The sequence below is a fragment of the Cryptomeria japonica genome, chromosome 11, assembly GCF_030272615.1.
Source record: "Cryptomeria japonica chromosome 11, Sugi_1.0, whole genome shotgun sequence".
NCBI classification, from domain to species: Eukaryota; Viridiplantae; Streptophyta; class Pinopsida; order Cupressales; family Cupressaceae; genus Cryptomeria; species Cryptomeria japonica.
In genome coordinates this window covers 399,698,865-399,715,010 of record NC_081415.1, presented here as the reverse complement: position 1 = coordinate 399,715,010, position 16,146 = coordinate 399,698,865, and the positions used below count along the sequence as shown (strand labels likewise).

Sequence of the window (16,146 nt, the reverse complement as noted above, 5' to 3'; positions counted from 1 at the left end):
CAACCATGGCACCTGTTAACACTGGTATCATAATTGAATCAATATTTCACAACAAAATTATAGAACAACTTAAGAGGCATAAAGTGTTGAATAGTGTAATGAGAATGATAGAGAATTGGCAAACAAATGAGTGAAGCCATGCCTACAATTGTCTCTTAGGGTTTTGCCAAAGTAGAGCATATAGTAGATGATTGCAAGCCTGACATATACATATTAAACAGTCCAAAAACCTTCAAAACCATTATAATTGTCTAGGTCTGATTTATAGAATTTGAATAAGATGCCATCATAAACACCTTTGATGGTCATTGTCTCTAAGAATCCCTTTTAATCCTTGGCCAATTCACAAAGAGTCCCTATTCTACCTTGGCTAGAGTCTTGCAAAGTCTATACCCACAAACTTCGCAAACCCATTTTCACATTTCCTAAGAAAAAGAATCGCGACAATGAATAGGAAGATTGAACACATTCCAAACATGATTCTGATTGGGAAGGCATTGACCTTACAAAAAAGAAGAAATGACTCCAAGTAACTCACATCTAAGTGAAACAAATTACTCATGCCAAGACAAAGATTTAAATTGCAAAAACATACTAATCCCAAGTCAGTACTAGCAGAAATAGTTCATAATTGTGCTTCGATCCTCTTCAGGAATATATTGTGATTGCATTTTTATTATTGAGGGATAGAATATCCCTACACAAGCATCAAATACACAAAATCCAAGAAGTTTGACATCATGTTCCAGCCTTTTCTGTGCTAGCCTCTAAGAAAAATTGTTAAAAATAAGCAATGAAAAAATCTTGGATATCCAAGATGCTCATGTATAATCAAAAACCAAGAAGACACAAGAGGCAGTTTAGAAATGACATACACTTGTCATAACATGAAGGAGTAATGTTGTAGCAGAGACAACATATACAATTTACATGTAGCTTTCCACCTTGAGGGTTGGGTGAGCCAAAATTCTAGAGGCCAGGGAACCTCCCATCATTGAAGCCAACATAAATGTTGCAAATATCAACCCATGAGAAATATCTTGTTCATTTGGGCTCAAAGTAGGTGTCTAGAGAAACACAAATGTGTACATTGAACCTTCAAATAAAGATTGTATATCTCCTAGAAGTGCAGTCTTGTGTCACCTAAAATTCCACAAACCATTAAAACTTGTCAGAGAAAAAGGTTTACATGTTTAAGTTTATTCTACAGAGATTTCATAAAAGTATGATATTTACATATTAACATATGCCTAAGAAATTACCTGAAGAAATGGCCAAAGCAGCACCCTTGAACTGTCTGAGTAAATCCTTACTTTCTAAGGGGTCTCCATAGTTTTATGATAGGGTAGAAAAGATAACAGCCATACCTATAGCTAGGAAGCATGCAACAAAATCAAATGAAGAAGCTGGACCAAAGCCTAGATTGTCTACAAGGGTGTTAGCAAAGAGCCTAGACATAATGGCTACTAGACCATTGTCCAAGAATATTGCCTTTGAGAATCTCAACGAAAACCATTGTGGATCAAAACCCCTCTGCAAAAACGAAGAAAGATTTAGTAAAAAGAAAATAGTAACACAACCCTAGTTTATTCTTGCAAATCTAATAGTTATGAAATCACCTAACTAACCATTCTTTGTTATGCATTGTTAGAAAAGAGATGGATTGTTCTGAATTTCTAATCAAACAGAACTAGATATTACCTTGAAATGTTTAGCAACAAGCCATGACTCGAAAGTTGGAAATAGAAGAGATGTAGCAATTCCTCCTATAATGCGACCAAGCATCAAGACTTTATACTCAGGATAATGCTTTGTAAAACAACTTAAAATGTAAGTTATGCAATATGTTATGCATGCCCTCTCATGACTCCTGCAGATACATAGAATAACACTTCAGTATGTATTTCATTTAATTACTCTCTTGATTTTGGACTATAATTGTCTGTGTTCTTCAAGCATGTTTGATTTTGTCTTAAATTCACACGCGTATTGAAAATTGCTAAACAATACCGTAATAATTCGAATCACAGAAAGCTCATGTCTTGATTTTGTTGGTTTTTACAATATAATGTAGATTTTTGGCGGTGCCGCTGAATGGTATGTAGGGAAGTTGTTAACTTGCAATGCTATTGGATGACACAACATATATGCCAGGGACTAGAAAACATCTATGAAGAACAACATTGTCCACCTGCAGGGCCAATTCTGTTGCTAACCACTCACCGTAATTGCATGATTATTGAGTCTGAATGGAATGGAAAACAATTTCCCGGCGAGTAAGAGTTTCTAGCAAGAACAAGTTATCGACCTGAGACAATTTCGGTGGGAGTGCCTCCCACAGGGAATAGCCTATTGGCTAATAAGCTTATTTCCCCTCTTTACTATTAGAAGGATTTTGTTTTTAAATGCCTTCTGTAAGATTTTTTATTTTCCGATGGAATTCTACAAGTTAAAATTTGGTCTATATTTTTGTCTTAGACCATTCATCCACTCAGAAGCTTGATCGTTCTAATTAGTGCAAAGGTCAAAATTAATAAATTTAAACTATTATTGCTATTGCCTCATTTGGGATGACAAGTCTGATATTTAATATTTTTATTTAAGAAAGTTCAGATGTTTATCGCAGTGTTTTCTAAAATACTCACGTAATCCATTCTGAGCGCCAATTTTTTTGAATCCATAAAGTATTTTGAATAAGATTTCAAATCCATTTTGGGATGAAGCACAAACCCTAATCGCTATGCTCAGAAGAGAAGCACAAAAAGGGTTAAGCGATGACTATGGGTAGAAGAGATGGACAAGTCCATGGTGGAGCAGAGAGGTGGCTTTCTCTATGGTGATAGAGAGAAGAGGAATGCCTATGGTCTTGATCATTATTTCAAAATTAATTATTATTTATTTTATTTTATTTTCATTTTACAAGGCCAAATATATGAGTACTGTATAAGGTTTGTAGGGGTCTCTCATGTCCATGGAAGGCATGTAGAAGTGACCAATAATTGATCTATAAATAGCCATATACATATGTTCATCTTATTGCTTTGTTGCATAATACTCATTTTTTAGACAATAATGGAAATATGCACGTATTTGAAAGAGACCACTCATAGAAGTGGGATATGCGCATTTATAATTTTTTTTTTAATCCCAAAATCTATTCATCCTCCCTTGACTATTTAATTCATGCATTGGTTTTTCCATTATCAGAGTTCTGAGAAACATCAAATAGAAGACATTAAGCCCTTATGCACAATAACTTGTCCTTTGCTTCCTGTAACATAATACACAAGTATAACAATTTCCATTCCTATGCAGACATCACACATGATTCTCCTTCAACAACCACACTATCGTTTACTTCCTTTTACATGGGTAAAAGTAACATTAATCTGTAAACCCTAAGAATAGTCTTACCCATTATTGATATAAGAAGAAACCATTTTAGTTGTAGTATAAAGACCTTTGCAACATCAAGTAATATTTGTTACTTTTTTTCTAGTAATCTTGTAAAACTTTCCAGCTATAACAAAAATACAACAGTGAATCATTTGCTCTGTTAGCAAACAACCAAAGGGGGGAATATTCACTAGCGAATCGTAATGGCTCATCAAACCTTAAAGGTTCCTACCATACCCCCGAGCCAAGAGGTTCAACCAAGACCCTTCATCTTAAAAGTACATTCAAACACATAGGTGGTCACATAGCTTCATAAGTCAATTGTAAGTTTCCAACCAGGTTTTCAGCTACAAACACACGAAGAACTCCAACATAGCACTCATAATGCACACAACATTGCACACAAAATGTTGCATGCATAGTTATCAGAAGATTACACAACCTTTTTTCAAGCATACATCTCAACATGGCACTTAAAATATACATAGCAAAACACAATAAGGTACACACATAAGGACTAGGCTTAGTACTTACCTCGAGGATTTGAAGCAAAAAAATGAAACAATATGACAAAATTGTTGTCCATCTTTCAGCTCTGTCTCCATGTTTATCCTTTTTCCCTTCCCTTCATACCGGCCAACCTCCCCCTCATTATTTTCTAAAAAGATCCCCCCAAAAACTAGCTCAAACACCTTGTTAACATCCTTCCTAAGTACCCTAACCCTAGGTAGATGAATTGGGGGTTTAAAAATCACCTCCCTTCTCAATTTGAATTAAATCTAATTTAATTAATCCTGTCACTATTGTCCAATAATTATTTCCTCTAAACCCACTCAATTGATTAATTTTATTTAATTAACCTAATCATGTGATTTCTACAAATCACTTTTTCCTAATCCCCACTCAGGCTAATTAATTTCTCTAAAATCTCTCATAATCTCACTTAACATTATTCTCCAGTTTAAATTCCCCCACTCATGTCACATCAATCTTGAACCTCTCAAAGAAATTCAAATTTTTTTTAATCCCCCTATGCATCCTTATTTTGAAATTCAAATTTCTTTCCCCCCTTTTTCCCAAGGAATTTTATATTCCTTTTTATTTTTCCAATGCATCCTTGATCCATGTCTACTATCTTGAATCAATCTTAGCCCTTCATAAGCAAATCAATATTGGCCCTCCATTGGCCTCCTCCAATCTATAAAAGGGAGCATCTTTCCTTCTCAAATAAAGGAGTCTTCCATTCTTCTATCACCATGCTGCTAATTTCTCCTCTCATATCCCTCTATCACATTATTATCATTTTCTCATGGTCCTCTATCAAATCCTTGTTATCCATATCCATATATCCTTGATCCAAATCCAAATCCTTAATCCATCTATCTTGTTGAGCATTCAAGACAAATCCACATCTACAATGAGCAAAGAGAAAATCAAGTGGAGCATCAAAGGGGTGCCTTCACTTCATCAAGCTCAATCCGAGGGAGAAGACAAGTTTGTGAAGGTATACTTGGTTTTTGTGTTTTGAATGCTTTTATGCTTATTGTTTGATCATCTAACCATTTCATCCCCTCACTCACTTTTCCTCCCTCTATTCTAGCATGCCTAATGGGACCCACATTCGTTATTTAACAATTTTATGAAGTTTTTTTGTAATTTTTAGTCACAGGTATCAGAACAACATGAGCGCATACAATTTGGCACGCGATTTGGGTTCAGTGCAGGTGATAGGGTCTTTGGCGCATGCACACGCGATTTGAGTTGGAATCTATCTAACTCGCCTTTTTGCAGGTCTCCCGATCAGCACGAGTGCTGAGGAAACAACGCGTCCAACTATAGCATTCTTCCATTCACTTTCTTATTTTGTTTTCACATATCCTACTTTTTGTTTTGCAATTAGTCAACTAAAAATACATAAAAAGTTAAAAATTAAAAAAAACCAAAAAAAACTAGTTAGTCCTTTTAATTTAGTCTTTTTTATTTACAAACGCCACTTTAGCATGAGTGCTTTGCGAATAGCGCGAGCGCTTAATCAGAATCCTGCTCATATTTAAAAAATTGAATTTTTAAAATTATGCTAACCCGCTAACTTGTTCTTTTTTGTTTTGCCGTGAGCGCACGTGCTTCAACGCGACTGACAAGAGAAAAGCACGACCGCTTGCAGGTATAACCTTTTTTTAGCAATTTTTGATGTTTTCCTACATTTTCAGTTTTATGTTTCTGGACCTTACTGCAGTGCGTACGTAGGTGTTTCACTGCTTGTGCAGGCACTCCAACATGGCCATCTGCATAACAACCCGAGCATTGTTTTTGCAGAATTTTTGTGTATTAATCAGATTTTGTGAGTTTTGCAGGTTTGTCCGATTAGTCCAAGACACATTTTGAGACTACAAAATTGTGTTTCTACAAAATTTTGGTCCAAGATTCCACTTGCCGAAGAATTCATTTCTCAAAACCATAAAAACTACTAATACATTATTTTTGTAGGTTGCCCAAGGAGATACAAGCAAACATTGTGTCTTTTTTAATTATTTTATTAGGCATTCAAATATAATTGGGTAAAAGAACAATGTTTTTTATGTGTTTGAGGAAAGTGTAGAGGTAGGAGAGTATGCTCTTGTCTATATAGACAATCAAAAATCCAAACCCTTGAAACTTTTCTAGTTTTTTTGCATTCTCTTTACCTTTAGTGGGCCTGCCCTCCCGATCTGTCTGGCACATTCGCACAGACGTTGGTGAGAGGGGAGTGACCCAAGTGAGTATGACTAAAACCCAAGCATTCCAACTCACTATAATAAATAGGCCTCTTAGGATGAAAATCTCAGAGGATCGAGCTATTTGAGAATTTACTTTCATATTGGGCATTTTGTAGGGCCTTTAGGTATCAATCATGCTTGCTTGACTATATCTTTCTTGGTACTTTGTAGGGATATAGACCTTAATAATGCTTGCATGACTACAAGGGGTAGTCTTCGAACAAAAATCCTTACTAAGAGCCCTAAGAATAGAAGCCACCTGGTTCACCTCTGAAAGGTGGATAATCTTTGTGCAAGGGAGATAGTAACTCCCCCCCAAGAGATTTTCCATATCATGCCCCCATTAGCATTTGGAGTCAGCAAATATGGCAGTGAGAATCCATTGCATGAGACTCAGAGGCCGTATTTTGATTAGCTATTGGGTGTTGTATCTGAGTCAGCAAGCAAAGGTTTTTCTCCTCAACCAACTTCCTAGGATAACATGTTGTGCTTGATGTCTCTATTTGAGTCCATGACTAATGTGTTTTCTATGTCTTCTTTCCAAGAGTAAAATTAGTGTATCAAAGTCAATATCCCAATCATCATAATCCAAGTCAATTCTAGTCCAAGTCATAGTCCCTAGTCATCACCATGTCATGTTCTAGCCATACCCAAGTCATGTCCTAGTTTTCGTCCTAGTCATATCCTAGTCCAATTTTGAACCAACCTTAATCAAGATCAAGTCACACTTAAGTCCAAATTTTCCAACAAGTCAAACTATATCAAATCTCCGCTCACCTCATGTTTTATAATCCTAAGTTGTACAAGTATCCTAAGAAGTCAATCCATCATCCAATCAAGAAGAAGAAGCTCAAGCACAACTCATTAGACACCAAAAGTTTTGGTATACCAACTGCAAACTCTTCCTCAAGCATAGGACCTTTTTGTACTGATATCATGATTATATTCATGGTCATAGAAATGATTTTGATACAAGTGATGAACTAAGAGTCTGAGCTTTACACCAATGATCCGACTTGTCTTTCAATACCAACTATTGTCAAAATTAGGGTGGTCACATACCTTCATACAATATGCCATTCGAACCTATCATTTATTAGGTCCTTTCCATTCCAAGGATAATCTAGTCATGTAATTATTCTAATCATCACTATCTCCCTTATTTGATCTTTCATCACCAACCTTTTCTAAGGACTTAGCACATCAATCAATCTTTAATCAATCATCTTTGATCAAATCAATCCTCAATCAATTGCCTTAAACAAATCATCCTTCAATCAAATCAACCTCATGCTAAGATTTTATGCCTTGTGAAGTTCTATTTAGACCTCATCTTTAATCAATTAATCATTTGGCCTTTGTACTTGGGAAATAATCCCCCCCCCAAGTACCTTTGCCTCATCCTTTGAGTCGATCAAGACTCTTATCCTACATCTTTATTTTTCTTTGGATCATTAGTCAATCCTTAGTAGAAAAGAGGCTTTTATCATTATCCTCAGGTCTAAATTTTACCCTACCTTGGTTGTCACCTAGGTTTGTGGTATTTATCATCAATCCTCCACCCAAAATCCTAATCTAAGGACTAGAGTGCAATCTTCATCAATCCTTGATCAAGCCATCAACCAATCTAATCCAATCAAATCAAATACAATCTAATCCAAATCCAATCAAATCCAATCCATCATCATTCGAAGCCAAATCCTAATCCTCATATTCATTTATCAACATCTTCATCATCTTTCTCCTCCAAAACATATTCATCCAATTCCAATCTAGTCCCTCATTCTCAACATGGCTACCCAAAATTTTAAAGCTCGGTATGAGTAGATGCTCATGGAAGTTCATCGACCACCTCAACCTACCTACCAAGTCAATCCCATAATCTCTCATCCACCTATTATACCTTCATCCATCCCACCTCAACACATTGCACCTAATCCCAATCCATATCACTGCTCTTATCTTGCTTCTATATTTGGAAAGGGAAATCCATCTTATTCCCCATTCGTATCTCTATATTATCCCTCATCCACATATATACCTTCATCTACCCTCCCATCTACATCCCAATCCCTATCCTTTTGCAACACTCACTATCCAAATTTGTTACCCCATAATCCTCCACACCCTGCCCCTAATTCTCCAATCCATTATCCCAATTCTCCATCCAATCCTTATCCTCCATCTAATCCTAATCCTCCAAAATCTGTATTATCCACATCCTCCAAGTCCATCATTCATGATCTTATCCAAGACATGCTAGCAAAGGAGACAAAATCCCCTTCTCGAAATCAAGTTGCCGCATCTCCTCAAGTCCTCCATCCACCTCAAAACAAATCACAATTCCCCACACTTCATGATACCATGATTCTTCCATCTACTCACATCGAATCTTCCATATCCTCCTCCATCACACCACCCCCACAACCCTGAACATGCCAAGGGCTTATTCCAAATCATGCTAGCATAGAATCCTCTCCATTGCATGATGCATCTTTCTCCACTCCATCTAATGATCCCATCCCCTCCACTTCCTCTCATGATCATATGATTCCTCTATCCAACCCTCTCCCTCCATTGCATGATCCTCTTCCATCTCATGATCCAATTACCCCTCCCACTCCATCTCATGATACCCTCCCTAGTCAAGATCAAAGTATCCCTTCATCTCCATGTCATGATCCCAATCCATCTCACACTCTCAATTCTCCATATAATCCCGATCCTCCATATAATCCCGATCCCCCACATGAAACTAATCCTCCTCTAGATCCCATCACTCCCATCCAAACCGGCTATCTTCAAGCGCCTACAATTCCTTCCACCTCCCATCCCCCTCAAAATGGACTCGCATCTTTCTCCCAAAATAATAAGGGTCCTCAAGATAATGCACAAGATGTTGGTACATCCTCTATTCCTCCTAAATCCAAAAGTCCTTCATGCAAATCAAAATCCCATCATCCCTCATCTTCCACATCCATTTTGGGCCCCTATGTTCCAACGCTCCTTTCTCCATTCCTTCCATCATTTTGGGTCCTTACATCCCTCCATCTACTATCCCTAAGTGAGATTAACAAAAAAATACATCCTTGAATCCCTTCCAACATTCTCCCTCCACCATCCCATCCATAAAATCCATCAACCCTTTCATCTTCATGCGTCCATCCCATTTCTATTGGAAGCAATTTGGATGCCCAATCTAAAAAGAATAAATCTCAAAATCCAAAAAAATCAAAGGATAAGCATGTCCCCTCAAAATGACATGCTCAAAAGAGAAATATGATCTGAAAGATGGGACAATCCAAAAGGCCGCAAAGGCCTAAAAAGAAAAAAATCAAAAACTATGTGGATTCCTAAGATACTTCTAGAAGTAGAACAATCAAAATTGGCATCCAAACTTTCTGATCCAAAAGCTCCATCCATTCATAAGTCCTCCAATCCTCCATCTAACACTCCTCCATCTTCAAAATCCATTTTGGGTCCTTATGTCCCAAAATCCACCATCCCAACTCTATCATCCCCTTCTATTTTGGGTCTTCATGTCCCAAAATCCAAACTTTATCATCCATCTAATTCAAAACCCTCTCCTCCACTACTCCACCACTCTTCAAGGTGTGTGCCAATGTTGATCTTCCACAAATTTTTCAAAACCTCATCCATTATCCACCATCCATTATATCTCCCCAATTAAAATACTAAGGAATACCATCCAAGGAACTAGATTCTTGAGTCCTCCCTTCCTCCTTCATGCATCCACTATCTGCCATATCCCCTTATCCTCATCTTTATCAATCCAAAAAAGCACAAAGAAAAAAAAAGAAAAAAAGTAAAGAAAATCATTTCATCCAATGGTCAAAACTACTTCTTGTGGTGCCTTGGGTAAGTACCATGATGAAAACTTGGCAAACAAGCATCATGTGTAATACCCTCTCTTGCACTCTACACTTGGGGGCAAGCTTCATCCATGTTATCCTACTATCTTCATTATGATGCAGAGAACTCCTTGTATCTTGTAAAACACTTTAGGATGTATGACACTGACCCCTCAACACACTAATAGGATCCTACAAGGCAAGACTCTACAATCTTAGTTCCAATTCCTCATCTCACTCCAAGATTCATACTACTCAAACTGGTTAATTTGCTCCAATGTGAATCATGAAGCCTCCTAAGGTTCTTGACCTTCACAACACCTATTTTGGATCATACAACACTCACATGGACTAGACCAAACACTGGTTTCAAAGATTCAACCCAATTCCTTATGACCTCTTCACAATTATGCCTATTTGCTTGTAGCCCTTGGAGATGGGTAATGGGACCTCAAGTCTAAACTTTTCCAAACACCCTAACAAATAAATCATAGATTCAGATACCCTTTATGGTATTACACAATCCTCCAAAACGAGAGGTCAAGATCTGGAAAGGAAAAGTTTGAACCCGGTGATGACCAACTATCCTAAAGGGCTAATTAGGCCTCCATTTGTGAAGCAGCTATATCAGAATGAACACACCTTACAACCACAACCCCATGGGAATGTGGGGAACCATAAACCATTATATATTCCAAAATTACAGGCCTGGAATCATCGCCAATTGTCTTGTAGGGTAATTATTGTAGTCTAAGGGCTAGGTAGCTACATAGAGATGTCTACCTAGGGACTAGTCAAACACACATCTCCCTTACTCCTCCTAAAATATTCCTTTTGAATCATAGAATAAATAGGCCAAAATTGCACCCCATCCACTACCATGAGTTCTAGATGAACAGGTTGCAAGTTATGGCCATGGGAAGGCAAAACCCTGGTTTTCTAGGTACCTACAACAAAACTTATATATATAGAGAAAAACAAACAATTAAGACCTCAAATAAAAACCAAATAATTGGTAACTCAATGCACTAACAAAATCATAACATTGGGTATCAGTCCCAATCCATACAACTCCGTACCATGTGCCAAAACCTCACAGTTTGCAGGAAAAACTCAGAATTTCTTATTGTTTGCAATCATAGATACTTTCTCCATACAGTCTCCTCTTGGGAATTGTTTCCTCAAGGTGTTTATACACCTCTACAACTGCTCATAACTGAAAAAAATGGGTTAGAGCCATTGGAGGAGTTAAACCAACAAAAATTCAAAAAGTTGCACAAAAGTTGCTCATGACAACTTTTGACAAAGTTGTCAAAAATGTCATTTCTTGCACCCGAATGAATTGGGTCAAGACTAACACCTATTAACACTCTAGAAGCACATAAAACAACTAAAATCACTAGGAAAAACCTATGCTAAGCATATTTAGTCCCCTTTTGTCCAAAAGTCCTAATTGGCTTATCAAGATGCCAGAATAGGAGTTTGGCTCACAAGATGGGGTCTTTTATTACAAACACAAAATGCATAATTGAAAACACAAGGAAAACATCTTAAGACATGTTTATGGTCTCATACTTCCTCCTCTAAGACTAAATGATCATTTTGAAGGGGTGCCTCTGCACCATACTCCCCAGAAAAAGAAATCTCAAGTCCACTTGAGATGAGAGTCTGCAGATCTGCACCATGGTTTTTGATTTGTTGTTCTGTCATCCAGACTGCTTCAGAATCTAGTTGTCCCTACCAAGCCACCAAATACTCCATATATACTTTGTTCCTTATCTTCTTTGCAACCTTGGTGTCCAAACTTTATGCAATTTTGGTGGTTCATGTTTGGGAATACCATCATCTGCTACAACCTGAATGGTTTCTTCTCCTGCAACAACACTACATTTGTAAAGAGTTAAGTCACATACATTAAAAATGGGTGACAAACCAAGATCAGGTGGAAGTTGAAGTTCATAAGCATTTTGTCCACATTTTTTCAAGATTTGACAAGGTCCAATCTTCCTCTGCATAAGCTTTGTGTATTTGCCTTTTGGAAGTCTTTCCTTCTTCAAGTGAACCCACACCAAGTCTCCCACATCAAAATGGAAATCCCTCTTCCTCTTATCAGCATGAGCCTTATACCTTTCTGCAGATTGTTGAAGGTGATATTTAACTTGGTCATGTATCTCCTTTATGGTGGTGGCAAAGGTTTCTCCATCTGCACTAATGGCTTCTCCTTGAGGTAGTTCCCTTAACTCCAACACACCTCTTGGGTGGATGCCATACACAACCTGGAAGGGTGACTTACTAGTGCTTCTATTTATTGTATCATGATAAGAGAATTCTGCCTAAGATAGTATGCTATCCCACTTCTCTCCATATTGCCTAGTTAAACATCTTGGCAGATTTCCCAATGATATGTTTACAACTTCAGTTTGCCATATGTTTGGGGATGGTAGACTGAGGAGAAGTCTAGATTTGTTCTTAGATTCTTCCAAAGATTCCTCCAGAAGTGTCTAATTTCACATCCCTATCAAAGACTATGGTCAAAGGAAAACCATGTTGTAGCGTCGTAAATTGTACGCACTTGCTAGGGTGGTACAATTTCACACCTAGTTTAGCACCCGCCTTGGCGCATTTTGCATTTTGCATTGCATTTCCCCTTTAGCACTTAATTAATTAAAGTAATTAGGTCTAGGGTTCTATTTTATCATCTCCCATATCATAAAGTTGGGCCCCTTTCATTAAAGTGTGCCCCTTTCATTTTATTCTTCCAATACATCATTTAATCTAAAACCCTAATTAGGTCTTATTTTGAACTTGGGGGCTTGATTTCGGGGGTCAAAACATCTCGAAATCACCTGTAACTTCGGGATTCTCTCTAAAATCATCATATCCGATGGCCCTGAAAATTTGGTGAAAAGTTGTCGGGACCATGGCGCCCGGCGTGCACATGGTCCCGGACATTTCTCCCAAAATTTTAGGAGCACGATCCAATCATAAAATAAATCTTAACCCCAAGAAATTGGCGGGAGATTCAATCTCTAGGTCGGCCAAAAGTTGAAATTAAGACCTAGGGTTTCATATATAAGAGCTCTCTTTCTTCATTTGAAAGGATCCGGAATTTTGTTTTCAAGGGCCTTCTATGCAGCGAAAGAGCAGATCTTTGAAGACTTCAACAACATTCAACATCCATCCATCAAGCATTCATCAATTTCATTCATCCATTTAGGGCTTTGAAGACATTGAAGAGCAATAAGGGATCACCGACTGAAGATTGGCTTGTACCCCTCCCTTGGGGTTGGGTATGATTTCATGTTGTTTTCATGTCTTTGCATAAGCCCCATTATATCATTTGTATTCATGCTTTAGATCACTTTGCATCTTGATTTGGAGCATTTACATTATCATTTACAAGCAATTAGGGTTTACTTTCTAGGTTGCTCTAGCTTGCTTACTTTCATTTTAGGATCTTGCACACACACAAGGTCTGCACACACACTACTTTTACAATACAACTTGGCTATTCGTCGAGGTGGAAATCACCAAAGCAGGGGTTTGACTAAGGCAAAACCCTATATAGTCGCCCACCATACCTTTTTAGATATAAGTGCAGGTTTCGGGATTCGGACGACGCCACAAGTTGCAGATCTGGAAGAAGCAGACCGAGACAGAAGTTCACACCAAGTTCCAGAGCAAAAGACCAGGACAGGGGTGTGGGGCACCTTGGTCCTTCCAGGACAGGGGCGCTGGGCACCCTTGTCCCTGGGACAGGGGCGCTAAGTGCCCTGGTCCTTCTGTCAGACAACAGTTTCAGCATTTTTGACAGCTTTTCAGGTTGCAAAACAGCAGTTTCAGGAGCAGTTTCAGGGGCAGAATCAGGACAGTGGCGCCCACACCCCCGTCCTGAACATTTTCACTCAGATTTTAACACCAGATATGCATTTACATTCTTGTCTTGTCCTTGTGTTTACAGCTTTCCATTATTTAAGTTCAATTCTGCAATCTTGTTATTAGTTCATACTTGCACTTTGGGGTTAAGAATTGAACTTGCATCATTTTATCTATTATTTGCAACAAAGGAATAGAAATCCTAATAGGTAGCTCATGGCTCTCTCTTCCACAGAAAGAAGTAGCCAATTGTGTGATACCTCTAGGCTCTTTCGTATTCCACAGGTGTGTGATTGAAAGTGAGATTAGGGCATGTTTGCTTAGTGTCACTTTTTCCCCCACACATTTTGGTGAACCCGACGTGAATTCCAATCTTCTCTAATTCTGATTTATGTTTTCAAATTTGAGTGTTTATGCTATTTCAAAATCAAATTTGTATTTACAAGTTTTAATTTCTTGCAAGATTCAAAAAAATCTAGAGGAAATTTTTGCTAAAACCCTAATTTTTCAATTCAAAGTTGAACTTGTGGATAGCTTAATTGGGATCAATAATTTCAAATCTGATTTAGGAACTCATCTGAATCATAAATTTCATTTTCTAAATCTACATTCTAAGTGCTTGCATTGGTTAACATTAAACATTCCCTTCTATTTTGCATGTGTTATCATTTGAAAGAGGAAAATTGTTGTCATGATGCATTCATTTCATAGATGTGATAATGGGTTAGCTTCCCTTGTTTCAATTTTTCCTTCTCCTAAAGAACCTCCCCCCATCTATAACAACATTTTAGTGCCTAAAAGAGTTGCTACCAATCCCTTTGAGACTCTCCCATGCTCTAAGGATGAAGACTTTAAGAGTGATCTTGACAATTCTCCTAAAATGTGCCCTTCCTATTTAGCTATCCTAGAGGAAGAGAATGATATCATAAACACCTTTCTTAATGTTAATTCACCTTCCCTACATGATGCCTCTCTAAGTGAAAATGCATTGATGGACATTGACTTATTTTCGCCTAAAGTTGGTCCTTCCAATGGGGGCATGTTAGTGCAACAGGAGGTTATGAACACTTCTTTCAAAGATCTCCTTCCTAAGCATGAATCTTTGGAGAAATATGTTCATGTTCCTCCTAAAAAACACTCCCTTCATGAGGATCCTTTTGTGCAAGAAGATGACATTATCCTTACATTTCCTAGTGATGGCATTTCCTTTTCCAACAAAATTCCAACTAGAGATGATGAATTAATGATAAATGCTTACCCTTCTCCTAAAGTTTGTCTTACCCATAAGCATCCCTTAGAGAAAGAAGATGAAATAATAAGCAATTTCCTTAATTATCTCTCCCCTAAAGATCATATTGAACATATTTTGAGGAAAGAGGATGAGTTTAACACATCTACTGATGCTCTCCCTCCTAAGGATGAGGAATTAATAAACAATGTTATCTCCTCTCCCGAAATTGACAATACTTCAAACATTCCTTTTAACAACCTCACTATTTGGGATGAACCATTAGAAGAAGGTATAGATTATTCTCTACCCCTAGCCAAAGGGAATGAAATCAAGATTGAAAACTCCCTTGATAGTTTCTCACCTTCCTTGAATCTCAATTATTCTCCCTCTAAAAATAAAGCATCTCCCTCTCCTCAACTTGGTTCTACTCATAAGGAAACCCTAGTTCAAAGCAAGATGGTTAACATCTCTTTCAAAGATCTCCCTCTCAAAAGTGAGACTTTAGAGAGTAATTTTGATCCTTCTCCTAGAGAGTTTATTCCCCATGTAGATCCTTTGATGATAGAGGATGATATGACCTTTCCTAGTATTACTCTTCCTACTAGAACATCAATTCCTACCCCTTGTCTCTCTCCTAGAATTGATTTAATCCGTGATAAGATTTTAGTGCAAGAGAAGACTATCAATAATTCTTCCAACACTTTTGTTCATTCCTCTAAACCATCCTCAATTAATTTGATACGTGTGAATGAAACACCTAACAAACCTCTCTTCACTGTCCAAGGTGCTTGTCCTTCTCAAAATTCTCAACCTTTAAATAAGCCTATCTTAGTGGTTCAATTGTGGTTATGCTAATGATTCTTTTTGCACTCCTAAGAAACCTATTATTAATTTTCAAGGAGGTTATTCTACTAAGAGCCCTTATGAGTATGCTAAGCAACTGACTAGAGAGAGTTATCATGCAGTTGCTCATACCTATAACACAAGAAATAATAGGCAACCTAATCCTCCTCTA

General features: G+C 37.6%; 1 pseudogene; it reads right to left on the bottom strand.

Annotated features, from left to right (window-relative positions):
* Nucleotides 1–370: 370 nt before the first annotated feature.
* The window catches only part of LOC131071539 (uncharacterized), a 40,592-nt pseudogene continuing 24,816 nt past the window's right edge, over nt 371–16,146 (bottom strand).